Here is a 6621-nt window from a genome sequence, read left to right as displayed (position 1 = left end):
TTCTTTTCTTTTTTGTCTAAACAGAGATTGGAGTTTACTAGGGAAATAAAATCTAAGAAGATGTCACAAGCAAGTTCAAACATTAGAGGAATATTAGAAATCTAACAGGAGTAGAAGAGCAATTAGGAACTGAATGCCTGACATGACTACACAGGAAAGATAAAGCACTGGAGCAAATGTGCTTCTAATAGATACAGAATATGTGTCCCCCCCAACCCTGATTTACCACATTACATTTCCTCTCGTTTGACCTAGTCCTGTCTCTTCCCTATTCTTTCTCTTTTTCACCTCTTCCTCTCTTTTACAAGTCTCAATTGATTATTTAATTAAAGTCTACTCATCCTAATCTTATCTCACCACACTTAAGTACTAGCTTTTCTAATCCACATTCTTGCCTTCATAACTAGTCCTCCAATACTGCCAGATTTGTCTCCTTTTTGTACTGTGCCCTGTCTTATCTCCTGCCAGTCTCCAGTCTCTCTGTGTTTACTTGCCATGGCAAAACTTTTCTGCCATTAGCATCTTGTGGAATGAGAATTTCCCACATCTTTAGTCAGGTTCTCGTGGCATTGACTAGTATGCAATAGCCAGGAGGAGCAAATCAGTAGAGCAAAAGAGGTGGTGCTACAGATCGAGAATCCACTATATGGATGTTGGAGATCTTTCACTACGCTCTCATAAGAAAGTTCAGATGTTGCAAGGCTACTATGATACAGTAATCAATGGTAAGAGAGATGCTTCAAAAGTATCCTTATCTGAAATAAAACCCTAATGTAAACATACCCACTATCTCGTTTGCCCCATCAATTACAACATTTTTCCCAGCCCACAGTTATTTTAATCTATGGTCTGTATGTCACTTTACTGACATACTCTTTCTACCTCTCAATAAGGCAGCTTCCCTGTTCCACATTGCATGGAGTCAACTGGAGAGAATGTACGCTATTGATTCAGCCCAGTCTAGGCTTGGCATCATCTACAGAAGCACACCAAAATTTTATTCAGGCCATCTGGAGCTTTCCCAGAGAAGAAGTGAAGAGCTTCCAAGGAACTGATCTGTAAAATATAAGTCTTTACTGATCACATGCAAATGGTAATTTTCCACGTTACCTAAATTTACCTAAAATAGCAGTAGGCATGTGTTTGAAAAATAATAATAATAATAATAATAATAATAGTTAATTTCACTTTCTAAAACCTGAAATCAGTGGAAACTGTTGGAAAAAAATAAAATAATAATAATAATAAAAAAGCTCTTAACATGGGGGGGGGGGGGGCACAGAAAATCATAAACACTGAATTTCTCATCAGTTGCCTTATTCACAGAACTATCTGAATTATTTTGGCAGAAACAAGGTTCAAGTTGGAGCACGGAGACTTTCATCCCATGCATTTTTCCAAACTCAGAAATAGGAAAAGTCTTAAAAAAGCAGGTCACCTTAGCAGATGGCAACAATTCTAATATTTTTGGAGTTCTTAAACACATGCATTAATATGTTTCAAAAGCAGGTATAGGTTCTACAGGTGTTTTTTAATGTGAAAATGCTATAAACAAGGGCTTAGGAGCTTAATTCTACCAATTTCCTTCTACCCCTTCCTACATAAATATAAGTAGAATTTTTTGCAGATTAAAAATTGATTAGAAGGATGTGAGATACTGAAGAGAAATTAATTTTTTACATGGGTATTCATTAACTACACTGTAGAAAATCATAGACAAAAGCATACTTTAGTATTAATATTTTGAATCAAGCATTACTATTTATATCTGGAAATCCAGGTAATGCTGCAGAAAACTTAAAACTTAAGAACTGCCAGTTGGACAAGACTATAAAGAATGTACAAATGACACAGTATTCATACCAGTAAATTCTCATTGTTATTTCCTTGCCAATTCACTAAATGGAAATGTACTACAAAGGAAAATAATTTTAAAGCTTTTTCCAGTAATTCTTCAAAGCTATTCTACTATTAATCATTGGAGTTCACATCATCCAGCTAAGAATGCACAATATTCCAACATATTGCCAACATTTTTCTTTATTGATCGCACACTGGCATTGAATCACAGTATTTTATTCCCACAGCACCAGGAAAAAAATAAGAACTTCAGCTTCACTACCATCTGGATCACAGATCATCCCATAAAATGCATTCAGGTTGACAGTAAGTCTTTGAAGTACTTATTTCATACTATGTTTCTGATACTGTTGTATGTTGTGCCCTGTCACAACCCATTTTGGAAAGAATACCACTCCATTACAGTCCAAATTAAACCCCCCCCCCAAATAATAATAATAATAATATATATATATATATAATTTTCTCCTTAGAAAATGACCTGTCTCTAGTTAGGTAGACAGAGTTGGTTTGTAAACATAAGCAGTGATGTCATTCCCAAGTGCTTTATGAGCATGTTAGTTACTGTCAATAGCTTACAATTTAACCAGGATCTGAAGTTGTTAGCATCTTTTTGGATGGAGCTCAGTACCTCACAGGATTAGGCAGTTCAGAAAGCACAGCAATGCCCAGAAGGAATTGTGTACCTAAGTGAGAATAGTGGTGGACCTGAAGCCCTTAATCAATACAAAATATAAACATTATTACAAGGACATAATTCAAAAATATGAACCAGTTTTGAGATAATTCTTAATCTACACAACGAATGTTAATCTAAACAGATTTCTATGATTGGATCCCAAGAAATGCAACCTGATCCTAGAAATCCAACCTGATCCTAATCTCCTGAGGAGAGGCTGAGAGAGCTGAGACTGTTCAGCCTGGAGTAGAAAAGGCTCAGGGGAGATCTTAGCAATGTGTAAAGTGAAGGTGCAATGAAGATGGAGCCAGGATCTTTTCATTGGTGCCCAGCTCCAGGACAAGAAGAACTGGACACAAACTGGAGCAGAAGAGGTTCCCTCTGAACATCAGGAAGCACTTTTGTACTGTGCAGGTGACTGACCTCCAGAGACCCCTTTCAACCTCAAGCATTCTGTGATACTGTGATTCTGTGATCCTGCCCACCACACTGTTGGACAAGAACGTAAAAACTGTGCTGCACAAGGAATCCTATCACATACATAGAATCAGTAAGCCTGTTCATGCCTAAATAAAGCAAATAAGATTTGATCATCTGTAGCTCAGCACATTTCTGCTCAATCCTGTGAACCACTGAACTGAATAATGTTAGTTCCATTATATTCATTAAAAATCAAAAACAATGCTAAGAAAGACTGCTCAGTCCTTCATGTAATTCAAAATTAATAATAAAGATAATTCGATGGTGAGGTCTCTGCATTCTGCTCAGCTGTCTTGTTTATAGCATAATGAATGGATTTTGATCCTTTTTGATGAAGAAAATAATGAGACCTCTTGTTTCAGTGCCACACCTGGTCATGATCAAGTAAATCATGCCAAAGCAGAATGATCATTTTGAGAGATGAGTAAAGCTGTGGAGGATAAGTTACTGCCTTTCTTTGTTCTTCAGTTTGTACCTCCCTCCCCAGTGTTCAGGACTCATGCATTTCTATTCTTTTGTTTGGCTGGTTGGTTTGTTTTGTTTTGTCCATCTTATTAACTGCATGTTTGTGTACTTATTGCTCCCTACAAAACCTGTATTTGTCACGTAAAGTCGTTTGCTATGTTTCACACATTTTGAGAAGAAAAGTTGGTTTGCAGAAATAAGTGATTACAATACCAGATTTTCCATCAGTGTGTTAAACCTTATGAAAGCAGTAGGCATTTTATTAGGTAAAGACAGCAGAGGACAGACAGTAGTCTATCTATCCCTTACATGCCACTGTTCACCAGAATTCTGTTGATGTAAAGAGAAATCAGTGCTCATTTTGTAGTAGAGACTAGTTACTATTTTAAGGTAATTCTCAATCTCTTCTTCCATTTTTATCACCATGGACCATATTTATTCTTCCGGCAGGACTAGATTCTCATATTATGGAAGAGCTGTTTGTGATAACATTTAGGACTACTCTAGCCACTGCATGAAAGAAGATAATTCAGTCATCATGCTCTTTCTTCCTGCAAACCATGGGCAGCCAAACATCCACGTACAACAAGAACCCAGTTATTGAAAATGTACTTCCAACATCCGCAATCTTAGTTGAGACAAATATATTGCTTTAGGTAACACAGAGAGTTTAGTGCTAATTGAATAAATGAGAACAATATTATTCATTGCACAGACTAATTCAGAACTGCTAATATAGTTATCAGGCTGAAGTCAGAGTTGTTGTATCAGCTAATTCTTGTGTGCATATTATGGCATTGGGAATAGCTGCTTCATGTTGAAACAGTGGAAAATTCTAAATGCTTTTTGCAAACTTCTATTTCTTTTTCCAAGGTTGTTAACTTTGATTCGTAATTTTTTTTCTAATACTGCACAAACACACACACACACACACATATATATATATTTTCAGTACAAAGTGCATTAATAGCTTAGGGCAGTATTTTGAGATATTTTAGGTAAATACGCTTGTAGAATGATGTTTACAGCTGTTAAATAATATCATTTTGATTTTCAAGGTTATTAACTCAGGTTCTGACTTGCAATGATACCATACAAAGACAATAAGCAATATAGTGTATAATATTTTAGAAGTTAATAATCTTGAGAATCTGTCAAGTAACAGTGAATAAAATAAACATTCATGCCCTGCTTTGCAGATATGAACTTGTTCATTTTAATATGTAGCAGGTTGCAACACCCAGAAGGAAAAAGAAAAAAAAAAAAAAAAAACCCTTCCAGCAACACATTCCCTTTTCAGTAGTCACTCATCACTCATCCCCTAGTATATCAGGGACAGAAAGTGAAGTGAGTGAAGTGTAAGAACCACCAAATGACATCTGACATATATTCACTAAGATCTGCTGAAATGACTACAAATATGAGAGCAGAATGGAAAATTTCTGCCCAGAGAAGACCACTAAGGGCTGACAAACAAGGGCTAGCCTATTTGCATGCAAAGTTGTGCTAGCATGGCCATGTGACTTTCAGGATGTGAACTAGTAGATAATTGCAGTATGATATTCTGCCTTACAGATATATCAGTCCCCTCAGATGAGGTTTTGTCATCAGGTCCAGCTCAACTTAAATCCAGCCTAATCATGTCCCTCCCTGTGTTGGCTTCCTGTGGATCCTCAGTTGGATTTGCCCATTCAATGTGAGTTTAGGTTACTGTTGTCTAAGTCATGCTGCAAAATGCTTATATTCTAGCTTACTTATCTCTCCAGATACTCTCATCAGCTGAAAAAAATAAATAAATAAAAAAATGAATGCTTTTGTTGTTGTGGAAAAGCCAATGTTAATACAGTGTCACCTATGATAATGAAATACTTTCTATTCCAACAGCAACTGAGTAGGTTGGTAACCAACAGCTACTAAAAATAACCACCTAAAGAGGCAGGTCTCAATGAGCTGCACACAACCTTGTCTCAAGGGCTTACAAATATTTGTATTAATTTTTGGTAAAGCTTGGACTAATGGAGGAGCTTTAGAAAATGGTAAAAAGCAAGTGATTATAGCTCTGTTTCAATGGGAATGGGATATAACATAGTCATTGCCATATCATGACCTACTGCAAAGTGAATTTGAATTTCTTATTGGTAAATCCCCAGTTACTTAAAAAGAGTGACTGGAGTGATACAAGTAAGAAGAGATGTGTCAGCATGACTTTGATAAATTAATAGAGAAATAAAGGTGATTATATTTCTATCCATTAATTGAAATCATTCAACACTGTTTATGGCAGATAGAGCTTGACAAGCTAATTCGACCTTTTTCATGAGATTACACACTTAGTTGCTAAAAGTAATAGTGTTGATGTAAAATGCCTCACAGAAGTTTGAGTGTACAATGTGGTACTGCAAAGCATTTTGATTAAAAGTCTGGAATGTAAAATCAACAAAAAACAGAAGGTAGACCTGTTTGGAGCCTTGGGGCTGAAGGCAAGAACAGCATCTTGCAATAAGTGCTCAGCTTCGTGATTCAGCACATTTGTACAGGACTTGGAGGAGCAATACTAAATGACACCATTTAAAATTTGACCCTTGAAGGACTAGGTGAGGAACCTTGCACTCACCAACACTGCTGTAAAGCTAGAATCATTTTATTTACAGCTGTGAAATGAGGACAGGACGTGTCCCAGTCTGCATATTTACCAACAGAATATAATACGAACTGTCATTGAGGAGCATTCATTTCCAACCAGCTAGGAAGCTTTAATTACTTGGAATCACATTGGCTCTCCAAATTCGGATAATATTAAACTGCATTGATTATCTACAAACCAGGAGACTGAGGCTTCCTATCTAAGGTCTACTCAACAACAGAGTGCCCAGAAGAACAGCTGCCACACCTGCAAATAGTTTTTGTTGTTGTTGTTGTTGTTGTTGTTGTTGTTGTTTTTTTTTTTTTTATGATGAACCACCTCTGTATCCTACAAACTCAGTGAAATCCTGACTTTGGCTGTATGACCAGCTGTAGTGCTGTGAATCTCGATGGTTTGGACTCAAAGTAAGAGTGGACAATTCAAAAAAATGGTGTCCTGGTGCCCCTTTCCTCACAATGCCTACAAAGCCCTTTAAACTAGGATTTGAATGTAC

This window comes from Oxyura jamaicensis, chromosome 4, assembly GCF_011077185.1.
Source record: "Oxyura jamaicensis isolate SHBP4307 breed ruddy duck chromosome 4, BPBGC_Ojam_1.0, whole genome shotgun sequence".
Taxonomy (NCBI): domain Eukaryota; kingdom Metazoa; phylum Chordata; class Aves; order Anseriformes; family Anatidae; genus Oxyura; species Oxyura jamaicensis.
Note: the sequence above shows the minus strand (reverse complement) of the source record.